The 4,734-nt window shown below is 39.2% G+C and overlaps 1 pseudogene; it reads left to right on the plus strand.

The window, feature by feature from the left end:
* Positions 1 to 356: 356 nt before the first annotated feature.
* LOC125471680 lies at positions 357 to 2,792 on the plus strand (annotated as a pseudogene).
* The last annotated feature ends 1,942 nt before the right edge of the window (positions 2,793 to 4,734 follow it).

The following is a 4,734-nucleotide window of genomic DNA, read 5'->3' on the forward strand; positions in this document are numbered from 1 at the left end:
GAAGAGTAGACCAGAGTTGACGCCTTGTGGAAAGGTCCTGTCCATGCAACTTACAAAGTCATGACAGTCATCCATTTTCTACGTGGTTCACTCTCTGTCGCTTTCAGGTCTTGAGGTCGTCGGGTATAGAAAGCATCTCAAGGACACCTGATTTCACCGAGTTAGTCTTCTTCAGTTGAATTCAGGTCTTCTAATATATATATTTATATATATATATATATATATATATATATATATATAAATATATGTCCACACACTTTTATATATGTAATTAATTAGATACTACGATTAACTAACGTGTATCAAAGTAAGATCAGTAGTGAAAAAAAGAAAAAGAAACGAAGAAAGCAGAAGCAATGGCGGGTGGTGGATTTGGGGCCGCAGGAGGAGGCGGAGACTTTGAAGCAAAGATCACGCCTCTTGTGATCATTTCTTGTATATTGGCCTCTACCGGAGGCCTTATGTTTGGTTATGATGTTGGTATTTCTGGTACGTACCTCGTAGTAACGTGCCACTAGTTCATGCATGCCATGCAACTCGATCTAGCCAGGGCCTGTTTGGGGTTACTTTTGAATTTTTGGTAGGGTTAACAACACTTTTTGACAACCAAGAATGTTTTTATTGCGTTTGGTGGAAAAACTTAAAACTGCTTGGCAAAAAGCACTTAGGCAAGCATTTCTAAAAAAAAAATGCTTATGAAAAGAAGTGATTCAATTCTTACAAAAACAAGGGATTTGTGCCAGACAAGCCCCTAGGTAATGCATGCATTTATTACATTCGGTTTTAGAAAATAAAGCTCAACTAATCAAGAATTATATTAGTTAGGTGAACGTGAGTATTACGTTATTTATTTTATATATGGCTTGTCCGACGAACAAATATATGCAAATGCAGGGGGTGTTACATCGATGCCAGAGTTTCTGCGGGAATTCTTCCCAGGCGTGTATAGGAAGAATCAACATCCTGGACGTGAAAGCAATTATTGTAAATACGATAATCAAGGCTTGCAGTTATTCACGTCTTCACTGTACCTCGCTGCTTTGGTAGCAACCTTCGTCGCCATGCACACTACCAAATCGCTAGGCCGAAAGTTAACCATGTTGATGGCTGGCATTTTCTTTCTGATCGGAACACTTTTTAATTTTGCTGCCCAGAACCTTGCCATGCTTATCATTGGAAGGATCTTACTTGGTTGTGGAGTTGGTTTTGCTAACCAGGTTCAAATAGCAAACTCTAACGATAATGCCAGGGAGACTAAAATTTTAAACTAAATAATGTGTTACTAATATGAAATAAACACGTTAAAACACTTAAGCATAATCCAATTATCAACAACCATATCATTTAGTTTACAAAATTTAGTTTAGAAATTTAGTCACCCTAGCATTACCAAAACTTTGAATTATATTAATGATATTAACTATATATGTTAATCAGTAAATATTTTCTATCTAACTAATTAAGTTATATATGTATGATACAGGCGGTGCCACTTTTCCTTTCAGAGGTTGCACCCACAAGAATTCGTGGGGCACTTAACATACTCTTCCAACTCATGTGCACTATTGGCATTCTTGTAGCAAACATGATCAATTATGGAACTGCCAAGTAATTAAGCCAGCTCCCAACTTCATCCAAGTTATTATTAACTATAGCGCGCGCACATAATTCCAAGTACTTACTAATCATAATGTTTATTTAAATCATTTGTGTTGCAGAATTAAAGGGAACTATGGATGGAGGATATCACTGGGTTTGGCTGGTGTGCCGGCCATCTTGCTAACTGTGGGCTCTCTAATTGTGGTAGACACTCCGAACAGTTTGATTGCTCGTGGTAAGTTAGAGGAAGGAAAATAAATTCTTAAAAGGATTCGGGGTGTGGACAATGTCGAACCAGAGTTTTTAGAAATTGTTGAGGCAAGTCGTGTGGCTCAAGAAGTAAAAAGTCCCTTAAAAAATCTCATGAAGCGTAGGAACAGGCCTCAATTGGTCATTTCAATTTGCATGCAGGTGCCTGTATATAGTTGTGAAAGTTAACGAGTTATATCTACATAAGTATACTATAATTCGTAGCCTTACTAGTAATGTATATTATATAGTCTGACATGTTATGTTTCTACGTATGTACAGATTTTTCAGCAATGCACTGGCATTAATGCAGTCATGTTCTATGCTCCCGTTTTGTTCAGCACCTTGGGATTCAAAACCGATGCTTCCCTTTACTCATCTGCAATAACAGGAGCCGTCAATGTCCTTTAACCATTGTATCAATCTACTTTGTGGACAGAGCTGGCCGCCGTGTACTCCTGCTAGAAGCAGGTGTCCAAATGTTTCTTTCTCAAGTGGTGATTACAATTGTGCTCGGACTCAAAGTTAAGGACGATGTGAACAACCTTGGACATGGATTAGGAATTCTTGTGCTGGTTTTTGTGTGCAGTTTTGTTGCCTCCTTTGCATGGTCTTGGGGGCCTCTTGGGTGGTTGATCCCTAGTGAGATTTTCCCACTAGAGGCTCGTTCAGCTGGCCAGAGTGTGGCTGTCTTTTTCAACATGCTCTTCACATTTATTATAGCACAGGCCTTCCTATCGATTCTTTGCCACATGAAGTTTGCCATTTTCTTGTTCTTTGCAGCTTGGGTCTTCGTCATGACAATCTTTGTAATCTTTTTAATTCCGGAGACCAAGGGAATACCCATTGAAGAGATGACTGAAAGAGTCTGGAAGAAACACTGGTTCTGGAAGCAATATATGGATGAGGTCGAAGATGATCCCAAGGGCAAGGCTGATGCTTGAACCATCTTTACCTTCTTATTCCTCTGCCTGCCAGTTTATTAGGTTAAGGCTGAGGGGTTCTTCATTAGTTATAGTAAGTAGCTTCATAGTGCACGCTCTCCGCATGCCTTATGCTTTTCTTTGACATGGCTTCATTTCATTAAAACTAAATCAAGCAAAGGTATACATTACTTTAGCTTGGAGAATAAGCTCTCTGCATGTGATCAAATGCAATTTGTTTTCTTATCCAATTAATGCAATTTTTAAAGGTTATGTTGTGTCTCCTTAATTAATTATTTTACTACTCTAGTCGCGCATTAAACAACAAACCGTATGTACGTATAATATTTTAATTTCTATCAAATCCCTACTTAGGTTTTTTTGTTTAGAATTGAATAAGACATTGACTTAGCCAATTTGGATAGAGTAGTGTGCTCGTCACTCTGTGTACAAGTTCGAATCCTCCTCTCTGTGGTTTAAATTGATTTAGTGGTAGTTCACTATCATATTAAAACAGAATTAACTATGGCAGTTATTGACCCCAGGAACTTATCGATTGATATTGGCCAACTAGTGAACATCCATGGAGAATAGCCATGAGACAAGATTGTGAGGGGAGATAGAGGATGCTAGCTGCGGCATATAGACTAGAAAAGTTTGGAAATATACGATACTATGACAAGCTTGAAAGTGTTATGAGATTTCTAGCTATATACGTGCATGCGTGGTAACAACATAACAACCTAGAATGTACTCGCGAAGAGATTAATTACTCTGTGCGCTAATTATTAGTCTAATAAAAGTAGTATTCGGACATATCCATTTCCGGACTATTATTCTTTTTCCCGACATTATAGGCATGTTGTAACAGTTGACGGATTAACCCTCACATCATCATATTGCTAGGAAATGTGGCCCTTTTCTAATCATACTCCGGATAGACTCGATCAATTTTAGTTACAACAAACTTCTTGTTAATGCCTAACCAAGTATATCGACAAAGAATCCCAACCGTGTTTTACGCTTTGCCACTGCCTAAATAATCCCTTTTCTACGCAGTTCGCTTGCTGTTGCCTTGAGGTCATATTTGTTGATTTGTATAGTTTCCTATAATTTAGGATTTCCTAGTTTAGGATGGATCCCGTGTAATCTGGGAGAAATCTCTTTGTAATCTCCTATAATTATTCTTCCCTATTTGGTTAGGATGAAGATTGTATATTATACCTCTTCCTGAGAAGAATAAACATATCATTCAAAGCATTCTCTTCTTGGCACTAGAGCCAGGTAAAAAAAAAAAGGAAAAAACCTTAGCTGCGATAGCACCGCCGCGGCTTAGCCATGTTTGGTGCAATGACCTTGATTAGCGAGTGATTATCGGCATTGCTATCCCTCGATCAGCGAGTGACTGTTGTCGTTGCTACCCTCTCTGAATTCAGAATGAACAGCGAGCGACGCCTTCGTTGCTGACCTGAATTCATCGAATCATTTCACTCTTCGTTGTGTGATACAAAAGATTAGTTGGCCTGTTTGCTTCTGATTTGATCTGAAGCAGTGAAGGATTGCACCAATTATAGCCCAAACGACTTATGCTGTTGCGCCGTACCCGACTCGAGGTCCTACGACCCATGAACAAGGTCAGATCCTGACCTACTGGAATTTCTATATGAACCACAAAGCCACATCGAACCTCGACTTGCAGGCTGCAGCTGCAGCTGCATTGCTACAATCTTGAGCTTTGATTTGTACTCGCATCTTCTGTGACTTTTGTCAACCGTGAAGAACCCACCATCACCGCTGCTTCAATCCGCTTTGAACTGTTGCTATTGTCCTCGCTGGAGTCTTGAACCAAGAGGAATCAAAACAGAAGAGAAAAGAATTGGTGGTGTTAGGCATTTTTTATCTTTTTTGGCCCATATTGATTGCGGCTGCACTTGGGTGGGCCTTTATCCATCACTTACTCACT

Source organism: the organism of the source record quoted next, unplaced genomic scaffold (genome assembly GCF_019419815.1).
Source record: "Pyrus x bretschneideri cultivar Hongxiangsu unplaced genomic scaffold, Pyrus_bretschneideri_v1 Contig6, whole genome shotgun sequence".
In the NCBI taxonomy this organism is placed as follows: domain Eukaryota; kingdom Viridiplantae; phylum Streptophyta; class Magnoliopsida; order Rosales; family Rosaceae; genus Pyrus; species Pyrus x bretschneideri.